Source organism: Cydia strobilella, chromosome 21 (genome assembly GCF_947568885.1).
Source record: "Cydia strobilella chromosome 21, ilCydStro3.1, whole genome shotgun sequence".
NCBI classification, from domain to species: Eukaryota; Metazoa; Arthropoda; class Insecta; order Lepidoptera; family Tortricidae; genus Cydia; species Cydia strobilella.
The window spans coordinates 2,879,770-2,899,645 of record NC_086061.1 but is presented as its reverse complement, the minus strand read 5'-3'; the positions used below and the strand labels follow the sequence as shown (position 1 = coordinate 2,899,645).

General features: G+C 40.0%; 2 protein-coding genes and 1 long non-coding RNA gene across 4 annotated transcripts in view; 1 reads left to right on the top strand and 2 right to left on the bottom strand.

Moving 5' to 3' along the window:
- Positions 1-19,444, bottom strand: part of LOC134751176 (cytochrome c oxidase subunit 4 isoform 1, mitochondrial-like) — a 222,464-nt gene extending 203,020 nt beyond the window's left edge. Inside the window, exon 1 of the mRNA XM_063686551.1 lies at positions 19,433-19,444. The gene's annotated coding sequence lies outside the window, so the exon portion shown is untranslated. The remainder of the gene's footprint in view (positions 1-19,432) is intronic.
- The window catches only part of LOC134751170 (inactive dipeptidyl peptidase 10), a 348,960-nt gene that overhangs the window by 173,233 nt on the left and 155,851 nt on the right, over positions 1-19,876 (bottom strand). The gene's annotated exons all lie outside the window — the stretch shown is intronic.
- LOC134751181 (uncharacterized) overlaps positions 1-19,876 on the top strand; it is a 456,797-nt gene that overhangs the window by 353,772 nt on the left and 83,149 nt on the right. The window lies entirely within an intron of this gene.

The window sequence follows — 19,876 nt, the reverse complement described above, 5'->3', positions numbered from 1 at the left end:
GAAATTTTTATTCTATTTTTAGTCTTTTACGGTAGGGATGCGCCTTAAATCATATACCACGTATACTCCATCGCTCCGTATCTTGTACAGCAGGCATTAATAAACGAGTCTCAGCTCAGTAATGGCCGGCGGGTCTAGCAGCTAATTGGTAGCTTCCAGACATCTCGTTCACGAAACATTTTGATGCTACTAACATTCAGAAATCTTTGACCTTCTTGTTCATACTGGCTATACGTTTCTAGAGAGCAGTCTATACTAGTAGTACTGAACATCTCGCCGAACCTCATGAATATGTGCATAGCTGTTCGTATGTAGGAGATGAATGGGTGAGTAATTACCTCTACTATCGTCTGGCTACGGATCGTGTAGAATAGTAAAACATAGTATGAGAACATTCCGGTAGGCTGCCTCAGGGAGCTGGAATAATATTCCTCCGCCAATAGTATACAATGCGTCACTGTTTACATTTGCTGGAATAGCAACGTTTTCATTTTGATAGATATTGAAGCCGCATACATAGTGACAACGCTTTCGAAACTGGTGCTCCTTTGTGTGATTTAAGTGAAACACAAGTTTACAATCGAAGCGGATAATGTAGCCGAATACAATTTATTGATACTCAAACCTTGCTTGAATCTTGTGCTATTTAAGAATTCTAATGACTATTTCAAGGTAAATATGGAAGTCAGGTATATCAACTATAACATCTTCGTCTGTCAGATGAGCTTACATTTGTTAGTAAACATCCGTCGCAACACTCGAGTGGTCTCAGGAGACGAGCTAAGCTACACTCCAGGATGCCACGAATGCGAACGCGACTTAATATTAGGCTGCTTTTGGACCGAAAATCGTCGTAACTACGTATGAAGTTTATAGGCACTTGTGCCGTTTTGGATGTGGACAAAAATGGATTTTCGATTTGACTCGAAAAACGGCCTAACTAAGTATGAAGCTTGTATATACTTGCGGTGTTTTTCCTGTGGATAGAAATGGAATTTCGGTGAGAACACAATATCGTGAGGTGGAAGCTGGGATTATTGAGACTACTAGTAAGCCTTAACCGACATTTTCCGTGTGAAATAGACAGTAAGCTAGGTTTAAGAAGAGGTGGTAGCTACGAGGGTACAATTGTGTATATTATTATTAATTCGTAAGCTTTATTTAAACGATAAAAAGGCCACAGATGCCGGTTCCATTATGACATAATTATGATATTGTATTTACCAGTCACATTTTTGTGAAGTAGAATGTAACCAAAGCTGCAAGTAGGTAGGATTGGTAGGAACAAAAAAAATAAAGGTAACTAGGTATATTTTTATGAATAATAATTAAAAGAGGCCTATATCCATAAATAATATGTGATACATCTTTTCGCTTACCTATATTTTGATAAAATAGTACAAATAGCTTTATTTAGTCCACGTTTTTAGTTGACTGGTACACCTAAAAGGGTAGTAATGGTTTTTCATTGTTCTCTTTGTTAATCCGAATAGCTTTTGTTTCCGGACTGGATACTGACTGTTGATATTCGGTGTCTCCGGGTAGGGTTGCCAGCTAACAATAGTACCTAGATTATTAACCAACAGAAAAAGGCAGCACTCATTTAAGGCGAGGTATTTAGTTTGGTTTTGGAATTGGTGAGAGCGCCAAAAAGTTCGAGAGTGAAATGGTGTATTTAACACTTTTCATTTCGAATACGAGGAAACTAAATAAAAAAACTGACCCGTAAGGATTTAATTCTGTATTTGGAAAAGTTATGGAACCTGAAAGTGATGGAAATATCTTATAGCACCGATTGTAAACTTATTGTTTCTAGGAATACGTACATTAATTTGGCAGAAGTTTACATTGCAGTTTGCAAGGTTTTTTTTTCAGTTATTTTCCACCCGATTCACCCGGCTTGTAAAGTAAACGCATGTGACCATTTGGCGCCCAACGTGGGGCCCGAACCCACGACCTTGAGATTAAGAGTCTCATGCTCTATAATCTTTATATACACTGAGACTTGTGAGCACTGATATACACTGGGAGCAATGTTAAGAGAAGATCAAATTTAGATAAAGTGTAGTGCAAATAGGCGGTCGTTTCCGTTATCGGTTCCAGTGGCGGTGAACAGTAACCGGTCCCCGGTCCATAGGGCTGTAACCTAATTTCGAAGAAAATAAAAGAAATATGATTGAAAAATTTAAGTTTTCTTTTAATATTAGAAATATTGAAATGTGTTTATTCTTCCTAGATTGTATTATTGATATTTAGAATTTCATTTGTAACAAAACATGATAGAATATTGCGAATAATCTAAGCTTGGTCTAAGTAGGACTTATTTCGAAAAAGCGCTAACGCTATGCAGTAAAATAACATTTATGTTGATGCTAATTTATTGACCTGGCAGTAATATGAATGCGCAGTATTTATTTACTTTTTTTTGGATCTATGTATTTTGTATTTTCTTTCAGTTAGGTCTAATATATTTATTTTATAAATTTGATATATTATGTGCCAACCCCGACCCCAGTCACGGCGCCTGATCATCTGTCCGGTAATTACCGGGCTTCATTCGTCGCCAATTAACACAATCTCATTTGGGAGCGCCAAACAAAATTACTTACGTTTATTTTTTTTGTTAGTCTTTCAGCAAATAGATCCGTATTGCGGCTATTATTCTATTTAGTATCTTAGTGGATCTAGCGAGTGAAGGACTCCGTTTCAGCTAGGGCCAAAAATTCTTTCGTAAGTCCTTCTGTCCGCTTGATCTCTTCTACAGGTTGATTCTCTACCGATAGTGGAATTTTGTGGGCAGGTTTGAAAATTTTGTTGTAGATTTAGTTTTCGGAAAATCTCAATATGGCGGAACCAGGAGTTCTTTAGGTCACAGAGCTACTAGTAAATACATATTCAGTTTACAGTGTAGATGATAGTATTTAACTAACTTAGCGGTTTCACTCACGTATTTTTAGACATTGTACATCGCGCGACATGCGCGTTTTTAAGTTAATATGTCTCACGATAGTTTAAATTCGATGATAGTATTATCCGACATTGGGGGTTTTTTATTATTTACGGCATATTTTTCTCTTTATATCTGGTGCCGCAATAACGGCCGTTTACGAGGTTCTCAATATTTCACACAAAAACTCAATTCTACCTGTCGTGCCGGGTAAGAACGTAGATACCAAATAACTGGTTTCGGATTTAATGTTAAGCAAAATGGCCCTTTGAAAAAAGTTATGAAAATCCTATTGTTACTACGTAAACGTAAAACGGATGGTAAAGTTTTGTGTTTGTATGTTTCTATATACCTTTTTGAGCACGGTTTGATGAATGGAAACATGGCGTTAGAGCTGCGATAGAAAATTAGGTTACTTACACCTATTTATGTAATCAGGTTTTTTAGAGTTCCGTATCCAAAATAGCAAAAACGGAACTCATATCGTTTCGTTATGTCCGTTAGTTTATCCGTCTCTTTGTATCTTTCAACCCATTTTACTGAGAAATAAATAATAAAAAACCGGCCAAGTGCGAGTCGGACTCGCGCACGAAGGGTTCTGCACGGCGGGCAGCAATTCTCAAAGTAAGATTTATCCCGTGCCCACAATCCCATCCTCGTCGCCAGTGTTGGTTTGGAGGTTAGGAGGCAGAAAGATAAACGAACGTGCTCGCTCATAGAAGTCCTGTAATCAACTGATCGGTCGGCCGTTGGACGCAGCCAACGGTACTTAGCCTATGCGTACATCTATATACTTATAGCTATAACAGTACCATTACGCAAATAACGGTAAAAAAATCATGTTTGTTGTATGGGAGCCCCACTTAAATATTTATTTTATTCTGTTTTTAATATTTGTTGTTATAGCGGCAACAGAAATACATCATCTGTGAAAATTTCAACAGCTATCACGGTTCATGATATACAGCCTGGTGACAGACGGACAGACAGACAGACAGCGAAGTCTTAAGGATAGGGTCCCGTTTTTATCCTTTGGGTAGGGAACCCTAAAAATAACTAAATCAATTTTACATGGAAGTGAAAAATACTAACAAAAATTCTCTTTCGATTTTAGAAATATCCTAACCACGGTATGGTATCGGTATCAAGCCCACCTTTCCCTATTAGACGCACCTTGCCATTCTCTGCACGCGTTCCTATCACGCTGACTTGGCGCTACTCAAGCACTCTCTATTATTTAGGTACAGAAGCACCTCTTCGTTTTACAATGAGTCTTGTTTAGGGTTTTTATAGAATTTACTATTGTTTTTGCAGGAGTAAATGTAATGTTAATTAAATCAAAATTAAAACAACATAAATTTTGCATAAAGATATTTGAAAGTTAAACTTCGAAAAAGCTTGTTGCTAGGCCTACTTGAATAAAGAATATTTGAAGTTTGACTCTATGACTATAGCTACCATGGAGACAACTATATGTGCCAAATATTAAAACCCATTTGAAATTAAGACGCATGTATTTATAAAAATAACGCTACTTTAATAACTATAAAATAAAATTCCTTAATTATAGTTTACCTATACTTATTTAACAAGTATTGTATAGTAACATTGCCTTTTCATAAGTTTGCTAAATACATACACAGAATCTTAAACTATCGTACTTTTATTTGTATTCTGAGGTACTCGTTGCTTTCCATTCTTATCTTCGCGTCAAACAGTCACGTTCTATCTCATATCGACTTCAAGCGATCTTGTTTCATCAATGTGTTGACTAAATTAGACTTTAAGTTTATCCATACTAGGTTCAATATTATACGCCAAAATTATAATATGCACTTTTAAAAAATCACCAATTTGTAGACAATAGTTGATCTTTGGTTAGAAACTTTGCACTGCAAATACCATATTTTATGAGTACTTTAATCTTACTCGATAGTTGAGTTAGTTAAGTTTATTAACTTTATTTTCTCTGAGGTAAAACAGTTTAATAAGAAGGTATTTTTTCCACCTGCTGAACGAAAACGGTGCACTGTTTGAGCACACGGATGAATGTTTCCCGTTAATCGGCAAAAACTGTTTAGTCGATTTGTGCTCAGGTTTGCTTATCACGATTAATCATGTTTGTGTGTTGATCGTCTTTTGAGCAAAAGCGCACGTAAAAGCAGTAGCTAACTGCTAACTCGGCTCCACCAATAGGTGCTTCGCTGCGGGAGTCCAGAAACAGGATAACTAACAAAGACTTAGCAAATTCAATACAAAGTCTCGTTCCTATTATATCATCTACAATAAGTAAGATAGATTTCGTAAAGCATAACAGTTACTGCTGAACAAATGATCGAGCACCCCTTTGTAGTAGATAAAGTTAGATAACTTGACGTATTTTATCAACATGATAAGTTTAACAAAATAAGGGGGTGCCGAGTCTTCTGCCTACTGGTTGAATTTTTCCTATGTAATAAATGTGAATCACCGTACTATTAAAAGCTCTAACGCTATAATTTATAATTATTTGAAACTAATATTGATAACATTATATGCATATACACCAGTAATGAAAACGAATAATTTTGTTTTCCTAACAGATTGCCACATGTTAGATGCTAAGCTGATTTCACAGCTCTATCTATACAACATTGTGAAAAATAAAGACATGATAGTATTTACCATTGAACTTCTCAATTCTCATTGTCTTCACCGATATATTATGCACTGCAAAAGACTTATTTACATAATATGCATAATATAGTAGGCTAGCTGCGATTTCCCGGCGGGCAGCATACATAGACCACAAACTTCTTCACATTATGACACATCTTTCACACAGTACAACCCGCTTTATCACCGATTTAACGCTCTCAAGGTGAGAGGGATCGAGGCAGCCACGTGAAATTATCGGTTTTATTTTCTATTCCAGCAATTTTAATGTGATTATTTAAATCACACTAATGGTATCATAATATTACATTGTCATCAATCAAAAAAAAGGTGTTTATTTATTAAATATGCTCACCAAATGTCACGAAAATCGGTTGAGAAATGCGAACAGTAAAGAAGAACAGCTGGAGAGTCGGACAGACATTCGCTTTCCTTTCGTTCAATCAATTAGTTGGTATCTAAAGTCTTAGCTTATCCGGACCTATACTAATTTCAGTAATAAAAAGTAACTGAAAATACTATTGAAAATTTTGAACAAAGAACCAGTTACCAGTTTGTAATAAATAATACGTTATGAAAGAACTGAAAACATAAAACTTGGAAAATGAACTTGCATTATTTATATGTTAATTAACATTCGCGCAAGAGCGAATAAAAGCTGGTAGGTAACAACTTGCCAACACAAACTTCGAAGTTGTGCGGTTGGTTTAACCCACTTAGCAGGTAAAGGAATATCATGAGGAAACGTTAAGGAGACTGGCTTGTAATATTGCTGTGTAATAAACGATAAATTTTACATTACAACTACGCAACGAAAGGTCATTTTGAGTATTCTCCATGTTCAAAGAAATTTAAATTAATCGAAATGAGTCGATGGATACAAATCAATATATTTACACGGACATGAGCAGCCTAGCAGCCTGTTTGAGTAGGGTGTCCAATTCTTACCTGAAACAAGGAAAGATAAAAGGTTACAAAGGTTTAAAGTACAAAACACAATCACAACTTATTAAAGGTAGCCGTTGGACCTCTGCGTACATCTCTACTAATATTATAAAGTAACTGTCTGTCTGTGGGTATGGAGATAGATTGAGGCCTGGGGATGTACTATAGTTTTAATTATCATCATCGTTTCAAGCAGACGAAGTCGCGGGCAGACGTTAGTACATAAATAGATTAATGGGGTGAGACCATTTCGTGGCACTTTCTCTTTTTTATGTTTCTCTGTTGTGTATTCTTCTTCTCCTTGTCCTTTTCCCATTATTTGGGGTCGGCTCTCCTAGTTATATTTCGCCAGGCTTCTCGGTCCTGGGTCGTCTCAGGCGGGATTTGGGCTTCTTCCATATCCCTCTTTACTTTTGCCAGCCATGTCAGTCGGGGTCTTCCTCGTCGCGATTGTGTGGGGAACATATCTAGCACCTTGCGTGTCATGTGTTCGGGTTCTCGGCGCATGACGTGCCCAAACCATCGGAGTCTCCCTTCGGTTATTTTTTCGGGTAAAGGTCTCACTTTAAAACTACCACGGATGTAGGTGTTACGGATGCGGTCCAGTAAGGTGACACCACCGGCCCAGCGCAGCATTTTCATTTCGGCCGCGTGAAGTTTATCCTCTAGCTGTTTTTTGAGGGGCCAGCACTCGGCGCCGTACGCCATGGCCGGACGGACTGCCGCTTTGTAAACTTTTCCCTTAATGGTTACCGGCATTCTCTTGTCACATAAGACACCAGTTAGGTCTTTCCACTTCATCCAACCAGTGTTTATTCTGTGGGAGACATCGGCATCAATGGTGCCATCGCTGGAAATGACCGAGCCTAGGTATTTAAAGCTGTTAACCTGATTTAATGGCGTTCCTTCCAAGGTGATGATATGGAGGTTTCGGTTACCGCTGAAGTTACAGTGCATATATTCCGTTTTATGGCGGCTTATCCGTAGGCCTGCACTTTCCAACGCAACTCTCCAGTCCTCCAGCATTTTTTGTAGGTCGTAAGATGTTTCACTAATGAGGACTATGTCGTCCGCGTAGAGCAGTGTCCATGGCGGTGGTTGTTGCAATTTGGCGGTTAAGTAATTCATCACGATGTTAAAGAGAAGGGGGCTCAGAGCTGACCCCTGATGGACGCCGACCTTTACTTCAAACTCGTCACTCACTCCTGCTGGGCAGCGCACTCTGGTTGTGACATCATTGTACATATCTTTTACGATATCAATGTAGCATTCGGGTACATTATGTGCTCGCAGTGCCTGCCAGATTAGGTTTCTTGGGACCCTGTCGAATGCTTTTTCTAGGTCAATGAACGCCATGTGTAGGTCAGCCCTGTTGTCCCTGAATTGTTCGAGTAGGATTCGAATGGTATGAATTGCGTCAGTGGTCGATCTTCCCGCAACAAAGCCACACTGGTTTTCGGTGATCGCAATAAGCTGGAGTAATCTTCTGCTTATTATGCGTTCCCATATCTTTAGAGTATGAGGTATAAGTTTTATTGCTCTGTAATTTTCGCATAGTCTTATATCTCCTTTGTTCTTATAAAATGGGATGAGGTGACTTTTCCTCCATTCGCTTGGTATACCCTCCGTTATGATCGTGTTTAAAAGATTGGTCAGAAATACCTCTCCGTTCGGACCTAACTTCTTCCACAGCTCGGCCGGAATATTGTCTGGTCCCAATCCTTTATTGTTAGCCATAGCTTTGACGGCTGCGTGTACTTCGTCCGGTGTTACACACGGTATAGGGCCTGCCGTAGGGGGTGTTGGGTCCGTGGGCGCTGTGCTCGGGTATGTTTCGTTGAGCAATCGAGTGTAGTAATCTTTCCATCTCATTTGGATATCGCAGTCTGATGTAAGCAGTTGACCCCTTTCGTTTTTTATGTACTTGATTGTCTTCGCGTCTTTGGTGTTGGCATTCCTGTGCTTTGCGATCCTAAACAGCTCTCTATCATTACTGGCAGCTTCCAGCTTTGCGTAGAGATCGCTATCACAGGAAGCTTTAGCTTGCGCTACCGCCCGCTTCGCCTCCTTCTTTGCCTCTTTGTACGCAGCGTTATCAGATGCATCATTGGTTTGTTGCCACTGTTTAAAAAGGGTCTTTTTTCGCGCCACCTTATCTCTCACATCGCCATTCCACCATTTCGCGTCCTTGTCGTTGCTCAGGGGCCCCTTCGACATACCAAGATGTTTAGCAGCTTTCTGGTTGCAGAGGCTTTGGAAGGCATTCCATGTTGCTTCAACTTTGTTGTTGTTGTTGTTTATTGCTGTCATTTCATCCTGTATGTCATTTACCAATTTGTGCCCCTCTTCTCGGTCTAACCTGTGCCATCTTATTCTGGGTGTACTATCTTTCTTTACCTTTATAGACCTTTTTATTAGAAGCTCTGCAACTAGGATCCTGTGTTGAGCGGTCAGAGATTCTCCGGGGATCACTTTACAGTCTTTGAACAACCTGAGATTTTCTCTATTTGCCAGAATGTAATCAATTTGTGTACAGTTTCCACCGCTTTTGTATGTTATTAGGTGTTGGTCTGCTTTCGTAAAAAAGGTATTGATGATGGCAAGATCATACGTAGCTGCGAACTGTATGTGTATAAAATATTTATCAGTACGGTTTTTACTCACTATTATTTTTAGTCGCTTTTGGCGACATGTTTCGGATTCTTTGGGAATGCCTGAGGATGGATTCCCAAAGAATCCGAAACATGTCGCCAAAAGCGACTAAAAATAATAGTGAGTAAAAACCGTACTGATAAATATTTTGAAATATGTCTCACGATAGTTTAAGTGCGATTATTGCAAACCTTTACGGTGAGGTATGGCAAACGCGAGTGAAACGGTTCGCGGCTCTAAGAATAAAACGGAACAAACTCGAGTGTGGTCTACAATATGTGATACAGTGCCGGGATCATGGTGTTATACCGAAATTTGCGCGTATCCAAGTTGTGAAGTGCATCCGGGATTACGAAACGTTCTTCAAAACAACGAATTATAAACTCATGGTGAGGGTAGTTCGGGATTATCGTCGTAAAATATCGAACGTAAACAAGGAGCTGTTCGGTTTACATATCGGCCTGTCTCAGTGTTTACGTGCGGATATATGGGAGAAAATTGACGCTATGACATTCAGCAGGGCGGAGTACGTCAGAGCAAATACGATAAACACACACCGTAGTAAATTCGAGCGCCTGATCAAAACACAGAGCAAATTCGAGAATACGTCGCGGACAAATGAGGCTAGTGGCAGGAGTGTTGTTAACCTGTCGCAACAATCATTAACGGCCGATATGTGTAGTGTGTTGTCCAAAGGCCTAAATTTCGCTTTGACTCCGTCGTCTCTTCCTGTTGAGACCATCGTGGCCAGCATAGAGGACGCTATCATACGCAATAGAGTGCCGAATAGGGAAGCTGAGTGCCTCCGACAGGATGTATCTTCGCTGTTGCGACGAAGTAAGCTGCCTAAGCCCAACATCAGTAAGCAAGAGAAATTAGCACTCTCAGTACTGCGAAAGAATGAGGATATTCTGGTGTTGCCGGCGGATAAGGGGAATGCTACTGTAGTCGTGGACACAGTGGTCTACGAGGAGAAGGTTACACAGCTAGTAGGAGATCCAAACACTTATAAGAAAGTATCGTATAACCCTACAGCGCGTGTAACATCGAGGCTCAACAGTTTAGTCGGTGCGATATCGGCCAAGGATCAGACTAAAATGCTGCGTCAGTTAAACCCCACCACCCCAAAGATTTATGGGCTACCTAAGATCCATAAAAACGACTGGCCCCTGAGACCCATTGTGAGCCAGATAGATTCACCCACGTACAAGGCGTCCCGTTTCTTGTCGGGACTCTTGCAACCTCTAACGGGTAAAACGTCCAGTTTCGTACGAAACTCTACACATTTTGTGCAGCTACTTGAAGGCGTTACGTTGCAAGAGGACGAGTTGATGGTGAGTTTCGATGTAGCCTCCTTATTTACGAATGTGCCGGTAGCGGAAACGATTGAGATTATAAAACGAATGGCAAGCCGCGACGACTCACTCGCCGAGTACATGAGGCTGATCGAGTTTTGCCTCACCAGTGGATACTTTGTGTGGCGGGGGGAACACTACCTGCAAATAGAAGGGGTAGCAATGGGTTCTCCGATAGCACCAGTGGTGGCCAATATTTTTATGGAGGATTTTGAGCAAAGGGCTTTGGAGAGTTGCCCACATAGACCCAGACTGTGGCTGCGATATGTGGACGACGTGTTTGCTGTGGTGCCACACAAGGATCTGGACCCGTTACTCGAACATCTGAACGCGCGGCATGCCAAGATTAAGTTCACCATTGAGAGGGAGTGCAATGGGGCACTCCCGTTTCTGGATGTCTTGGTGCAGCGGGACGAGCATGGCCGGTTGACTCATAAAGTGTATCGGAAGCCCACACACACTGAGCGGTACCTGCAAGCTGACTCACACCATCACCCCGCACATTTGTCTTCGGTGCCACGCGCGCTCATCAATAGGGCTTTACGGCTATGTGACCCGCAGTACGTGCAAGAGGAGCTGCAGCATGTAAGGCAGGTATTAGAGAGCAATGGGTACAATTGGAGACAGAGTCAGCGAGCAGCAAGTACGGGTACATTAAGGCAAGTACAAACGGTCGAGAGAGCACCTGTCGTCTTGCCTTTTATTAAGGGGATAACGGATAGAATTGGACGCCTATTACGCCGAAGTTTTAGCATTAGGACAATCTTCCGACCCCATACCAAAGTCAGGCAGTTGCTGCGCTCTCCAAAGGACAAGGACCCGCTGGGGAGCCCGGGGGTATACGAGATACCTTGCGATTGTGGTAGGGCGTATGTCGGTGAGACCGGAAGGAATCTCTCCACTAGGTTGTCGGAACACATACGCAGCGTAAAGAACATGGACACCAGGAACTCAGCTGTGGCAGAGCATGCGAACGATATAGGCGCGTCCCATTTCATTCGTTTCGATAAAGCGAGATTACTGGTACGGGAGAAATGTTTTGTGCCGCGTAAGATTCGCGAGGCGATTGAAATTTCACGCCGCCCTAATTTCAATCGGGACGGAGGCTGGATGTTGCCACCTGCATGGAAGCCTATAATACCTAGGGTCAAGCGGCAAGTGTGTTGTGACGATCGCGGGGACATAGTGAGTGCAGTGTGCTTGACTTCGTTCGATACAGCCGCCCTACCAGACCTTCACTTGACGACTCCATCTGCGGACTGCCCCGCGCCCCCCGCCCCCGCCCCATCAGCGCGTGCGCAACGAGCGACGAGGCGGGCGGCGCGGGCAGTGCACGACGAACAACCGCCGCGGACACTCGTGCCTGAGGATGGATTCCCAAAGAATCCGAAACATGTCGCCAAAAGCGACTAAAAATAATAGTGAGTAAAAACCGTACTGATAAATATTTTGAAATATGTCTCACGATAGTTTAAGTGCGATTGTATGTGTATAATTTCTATTTTTGTGTTTGTGCTCACGAATAAATTATTTCTATTCTATTCTATTCTACTATAATGGGACACACAGTTGTAAAAGTTTGACCCACTTGCTGACCACGCAAGCAGGTAGGACATCGCTGGGATAAAGTTAAACAAAAGTTGTTCAAACACTTGTTAGCAATATCGAACAAGTTTCAATATAGTAGTTTGTATGATGTAACAAATTGCACAGTAACAAGTCTGAAGGAGGAGGATTAGTTATTATCCGAGCGAGTGCGAAGCGCGATCGAAGCGTCACCGTTTCAGTTTAGGGGAAAAAATGCTGCCGTATGTATGTCAGACTCTCCGACTGTTTTTTACAGGTCCAGGTCGCATTTTTCAAGCAATTTTCGTGAAATTTTCTGAGCACATACTATAATAATACCGTACCATATTGTTCGCTAGGTCTACAGCTCACAGTCATTAATTCATAATTATTCAAATAATTATGTTATAGCTTTAACGAATTTAGATTTAATTATCAAAAGCTTTACACAATACGGTGTTTGCGATTTGCGAGAAAAAATAAATGAGAACGAACACTGTGAAAGCCGTTTTAGGCTTGTCGCACATTGGAATTTAGATCCTACGTTATTGACGCAGTTTTGTTCGTAATTTTACCTAATAGAAAGTGATAATAACGTTGATGATGAAGAACCTATAATTACCTAAAAGTTATCATGATATAAGAGGGCCTACAGCGAGCATCGAAAAAAAATATTGTTATACTCCTTCTATTTCACACTTGCATATTTGTGCAAATGGGACGCAAAATCGATGGGACGCAGGTCTGAAATTTGAAATCTTTTCTGCCATTCTGAAATATACTTAATTCACCTTTACGTCATTGTCAAATTTCAAATATTTTTTGTTTACTCTGTTCACCCAAGGTGCATAAGATTAACTTAATGTTTATTTAATGTACTTGTGACCAAATGCAGGTAACTGTGCAATGTGCGGCAGGCCTAACTCCTGTTTCATGCAATTATACGGTTGCAGCAAAATCGTAGAAAATCGTTTCGTATGTATCTTGTTTTACAACTGTTAACGAACGGAGAATATTTATTCTGGAAAGAGTTTACTCAGTGTGCTATTTTTTCAATCAATGCTTCAAATTATCTATTCTTTTTTGTGAAGTGGTTTCGGCAATTTTTTTATACCACGTCGGTGGCAAACAAGCATACGACCCGCCTGGTGGTAAACAGTCGCCGTAGCCTATGGACGCCTGCAACACCAGAGATATTACATGCGCGTTGCCGACCCTTTCAAAACCTGTACACTCCGTTTTTGAAGAACCCTATACTGTACCTGTAGCCCTTCGGGAAAACCTCGGCAGGGAGCTCATTCCACAGTTGAAGCGGCCGTCAGAGGAAATTTCTCTTAAAACGCACGGTAAGCGATCAAACTTTAATTAAATGACTTTAAAATTAGGCACGAAGCTAATGAATAACGGACAGGGAATGTAAAGCTGCGCTTTAAAGCTGCCATTTTGAGCTTCAAGCTCTAGTTTTACGGCTGCCCGAAACTGGAGCTTTTGAAATGAAAGTTCCGTACAACTTTGGGTTTGAAAGCTTTATGACGAAGACTGTGCAATTTGGAACGAAATGTGACGTTAAGTCTTTGTTTTATAAATCGCGATTAAGTCAAACCTTGAAAACCAGCCAAGTACTTGTTGGACCACGCATAGTAAAGGGTTTTACAGCTGAGTGAATGGTTAATCGGAATATAGAACCTGTGTTAATTTAAAACTAGTAAATAAATATATAATGAATAAAATTTTATTTCAGACAAGACGTACAGTCGTACACCCATATCGACCTAGGTACAATTTAAATTGCCAAAAATAAAATCTTACTTAAAACTGAAATAAAAGTTGAACAAGGAAGCCAGTGCCTAAACATTACAACTAAAATGAGGATGGTGTTATGCGAGCGGCGCCGGCGCCTCCCCTTCCAGAAGGGAAGCAATGCGCGCGCGTACTCTACTGCGAAGTAGTCAGGGATTTTGGCTTCTGCGAACATGATGGAGGCAGCCTCAATTTAAAATATGGTGCCTGCTTTATGACACCGATTTGAGTCGTTTTTATTTTAAACCTTAGTAAGTACATTGGTATCATTATGATTTATCTTCAATGCAACTTTTAATGCCAACTATACTTTTATTTGCACAGGCACTGGATTTTATCTCAACCTAACCATGTTTGCTCTCTGCATGTATTGCACTGTTACATTCTTTATGTCAATCAACTCATGTATTTGCTTTATTAACTCGGTTCAACGAAAGTACCTGTTCGTTATAAATAGTAGTTCCAAGGGATTTTCATTCGCTGGCCGTCAGTAGCTTTAATGTTTTTTTTGTATGATTTTGAATATGACATAATGAGACTTCTTATGTAGATTGAACAGAAAAAGCACGTTATTTTTATTTTAATAAACGAACCAGTGGAAATATGTCCGTAATTACATAAATATATAGAATACAAAAAAATATGAATTATGAATTACACTACAGTTACTACATAATTATGAACCTACAGAAGAACCCGCTTGAAAATATCGCGTTTATACGAAATACGCCATTTTGCACTAGTCGAGTTACAGTTTTCATACATTATTCACGGTTAATACACTCTCCTGCTAAGATGCGTTTTTGACGTGGTCCCTCAGAATCTTTTTGGGTTTTACTGAAATTTGAAATTTAGTAGACCGTAAACAGAGAGTACACGTTGTTAACTGCTAATAGGAACTATCAGTCTAGTAACTGGGTTAATCGAGCGCCTGGTCGTTTACAAAAAGCAATTCATCTTTCCGTCGGCTAGGCAGCTGATGTCCACCGCGTATTGTGGAATTGCCTCCTACCGTTCCTACTAACGCTGAAGGGTTAACAGCAGTTATGGTTAACTCAGTTATGGTTCCTACTTATGAACTGGTAAGTAACCATACTTGAAAAGTTCTTAGTTGGCAACTACATATAGATGTGTAACAAGAATAGTCATTTGTCTTTGGCAACTGATTGTGCAAAAGGATTATTCATTAGGTACTTTCCAGCAACTGGTTACCAAACTCAGTTGCCATCGCGGCCTGCCAGGGAACCTATACTGAGTTTGGACCATCGTTATGTGTATGTTGCTTTGTACCGACACGAGGTATGTTACCGAGTAGAGTAACAAGCCATGATAGATCGAAATGATTGAAAATCGAAATGTAAGTTGCTTAAGTTTCTAGCAGCATCTTTTGGTCTGGCGTCCGGCCTTATTTAAAATATTAGATTTGATTGACCGTTCGTGACTTCTCCTTGAAGTTTAATTAGGCTAACTAATGAGTCGCAGTCTTTTCATCTAATCTTGACAACTATAACTAGTGGCTCCGTTTTTAATTCCAAAAAGTGAATCAACACAATAAAATTATATTATTATCGAACCTGCTCACATTTTTTTGTGAGAATCGGTTGACAAATGCAACCTATATAGGAGAATACTTGGACTACGGACATCTGGAAGCATTTATTCCCAAACTGAAACGGAGATCTTCGCTTTACGAGGTCAATTGTGTGCCGCAGGTATTCTCAATAAATTCCAAATTCAAGCAAAAGGCACCTGTTTACCTATTACATACGTATAAAAAAAAACTATGACACTACTTTATGATTTGTTACAAAAGTAAAACCCAGCATCCATCTTTATATCCGCTTGCAAATTCTTTCGCACCATAAAAGACAAATGAACACAAAATGCAGAGATAAAAGGATTCCCGCGTAGGTATTCCGGCACCTTTCTTATTTGTTTCTCGTCTTCATTACTAAGGACGGTAAATCTTACGCATTTTGTGGTACAATGCGTTTGTGGAATGGTAATGTTTTGAATTTAGCGGTTTGTACTGTACATGCGTATCTAGGTATTGCTGCTTGGAAAAAGTGAGTAAAGTTGCCCTGTAAGTTATCATTGATGGAGACGTAATAAGATTAGTTATTACCTACACTGCAAAACAAATTTTAATGGTACTTAGTTCTCTATGAAATGTAACTCTTAAACCTTTTAACTTACATTGGCTTATCCCTGGTTAGATTTTTATTTTGTTGGCGAGTTTTTTTCGTAAAATTTCGATAAAATTTGGTGGATAGATAGAGTTCCCTATTCTGTACATAATAAGCGCAATTTCACCGTATGCCTTGAAAAATCTTCCACAGAGTTACGAAAACGTACCTATGGTATTTACAACGGTAAATTGCATACCTACTAACATTTTCTTTTGTCCTAATTACATATTTATTCTGCCCATAATTATATTCTCTTCAAATCAGCCAAATTTTAATAAAATATAACGAAAAAAGTCAACAAAATAATAATTTGCCCTTATCCGTAACTCTTAGGTATTTACAAATTTAAAATGAAATGACGGTAAACTAGCAACATATAAATCTAATGAAAATCGCAACTTTATGAGAAACAACAAATCCAATAACATCTTCAATGTGTAAGATTGTTACGGACCAGCACTTTTCATGATCGGAATAGAGAGATTTGCTCTGAGATCCTCTGGGAACCACTGTAGAAATATTACAGAAAACTGTATCCACTACGAACTACTATGTTACAGTCTGTCAAGGCAGCAAGAAAAATTGTATCAAGTATAATGTTTGTATTACATTTTACATAGACCCTGTGTTTTAATGTGACATTCATGGCAATCGTATAAATGGACGACATTCGGAATATACCTATACAGCCGCATGCATAGTAGGTTAATGGGAACACAGAGGATCCAAGAGAACAGAAAACTACGAAATGTTGACAGACACAATATGGCCAGATGCCCTTATATTTAATGTAATCACTAAAAGTGCTAATCACAAGGCGCATCTTGAAAATAAAATTAGCATAAACAAACTTTCCTCTCAAATTATAGGCCACTGGCCGAAATAACGGACGTATCCTCGCATAAAAACTGCGTCACTTATGCCCTTTTATGCTAAACAAGTACCTACAGTTGATTAAAGTTATCTAGTTTCGTCAAAGGGGCCGTTCGGCAACCGAGTTACGAACTGTTCAGCCGAACTTCAAACAATGTTTTTAGTAAAAGCACTTTTCTTTATTGAATACCGGTTGGCGGCGGGTCAACAATATTTCTAGAGAAGTCGAAGCTGGCTAAAAGTTAGGCAAGCCCAAGGAATAGGGTTCTATGGACTCTACGCCAATGATATATTTAGTCTTCTAGTCTATCCTAGACATAGTAGACATAGATAGAGTGCCTTTGCTGTCTGTACGTAATGTACGTTTGCAAAAACCGCCAAATAACGGGGTAACCAATGTCTGGCTATGTTCCTTACGCCTTGTGCCAATAGATGGAGGAGAACCAAGAATGCTGGCTAGAGATGACATGCGTGTCAAAGGTCTTACAAAAGACTACCTAAGTGGAAGAGTAAAGAAATATTCGGATATCTAGAACAATAGACAATTATTAGGTACGTATGTCAACTTCCGTTCATACCACAAAAATCATTTTACGCTAATTTTCCACGCCAACTACTAGGTAAAGTATGCATTAGGGCGTCCATACAATATTTCTGTCAAGTCGCAAGTGTCGCAACGTAGCGTTGGCAGGCTCTGGATGCTGGATATTTGATATATGTAAGTTCAATATAGTAATAGTTATAAATTCTGCTTCAAAATCCATCAAAACTCGTAAGTAGAACTTTTTGAAAGTCTTCGTTATGCGGGAGGAAAGTTTTAAATTTCATTTCACCCGATTTTAGAGCTCAGAGGATATACAGCTTCTCTAGACCACAAAGTTGTGATGTACGTAATATAGTGATAAAGTACGCAAGTTCTCACGTAGGTGTTTTTATTTAAGCTGCAAAGTTTATATGTATCTAAGTTAATAAGTAATTGAACAGAAATTCAATTCTCAACTATGCTCAAAAGCAATGCAACTGGTCAATTTGCATAGTGCAGTACGACGTGAAAAGTATTAATTTGTTCTTAAATGTGACGTTCGGATGTCAAATGCAACTGAGACGTCGTTATTGCCGCCGCTGTATCTGTCAATTCCTTGATAAAATAAGTGACGTTCGCCACTGCATTATGCCCGTGATTATGATGTTCATTTCAACACTAATTTTATCAAGGAAATTCATAAATACAGCGGCGGCACGCCGCGGCAGCAACGACGCCGCAACAATAACGGCGGCGGTGTCGCCGTTTACCGTGACAATGTAATGTCACCGAAAGCCTGGTCCAGTGATCGAGAATGAAGATGGTCATAGTGGCATTGTGAGTTGTATACCTCGCAAATGCCGATAATACCTTCGCAATTTTTAAAACCTTCCAAAAACTTAATTGACAAAATTATCTATATCTATATAATTATCGAAACTGAGGCCCTATCGCGAAATTTCGGTATCTGCCTCTCTATATAGGATTATAGGCGAGTGCTTGACTGTAAGTTGAGTTACTTCTTAGGGTTCCGTACCCATAGGGTCAAAACGGGACCCTATTACTAAGACTCCGCTGTCTGTCACCAGGCTGTATCTCATGAACCGTGATAGCTAGACAGTTGAAATTTTCACAGATGATGTATTTCTGTTGCCGCTATAATAACAAATACTAAAAAGTACGGAACCCTCAGTGCGTGAGTCCGACTCGCACTTTGCCGGTTTTTAAGTAACTCTACTTACTGTCAGGCACTCGGCGGAGAATCGGCTAAGATTCATTCACGAGAAATACGACGCGTAAAGAACAACAGCCGGACATACATACAAAAGCATTTTTGTCCAAGCTGTACCATGGCGCAGTTTGCAAACATTCGCTTTGAAGTAGGGAGGTCCCTGGTTCGATTTCCAGTAATTGTATGCTGGGACATAACTTTTGGTACTTTTTAAACATTAAAATTTTGTTGCTTTTTTGAAAAAAAAAAAATTTCGTATTGTTGATTGATCAAGCGCGAGCTAAGCGTATTCGTTTTATTTTTACAAGCTTTTATTTAACTAGCCCTAAAAAAATGTTATTTTTGTCATTTTAATTTTCTAAATTACTCTAAACGGCGGAGCCATACATTTATTCAGCTTTAAGCTATGCTCGCAAGGTCTACAGCTTAGTAATGTTAGTATGGATACATTGCCGCTCGCCACGGTAAGACAGGCTCCGATCGCTTACGTGAGCTAAAGCCTAGCTGCAATATCGCGGTAATACATTATCCCGCGTGATACCGCCATTAAGCCGTGGGCGCTGATATCGGCGCCAGATAATGGCCACACAGCTTATCTCGTGTCCGTGTTTGAACTAAATGTTTTCACGATTAATGGCCTTTAGAATGAAACGATTAAATGTTATTATTGCAGCATGATAGGAAATATCTGTTCCTATCACCACGCAAGAACATTCTATGAAACTAGTAAAATAGTACATTTTACAACTAGTGTGAAAAGACATTTCACACGTGTTGTAAACGACGTTTTTTAATACAATTGCGAAAAAATAATAAATTAATATATCATTAGTAGAATCATACCACCAAACCAAACCAAAACCAAAAGTACCTATACAGCCCGCGATACTTGAGCTGCCGCAGCCCGCGATACCTTCATACTCGTGCGCGCCCCGGCCGCGGCCGCCGCGGGCCCGGCGCGGGTTGGTCAACGACACCTCCTCATAACTCATGAGGCCCTGGTACCTGCTCCGCGCTAAATTCAATTTTAACTGCGTTTCGAAAGTATAGTTTGGAACTAAAAAGTAAAAAGCACTAGTTCGAGAAATTGAGCTTCTCGCACGCTACGCAGCCACAAAAAGTACCACTTTTTGAGCAACT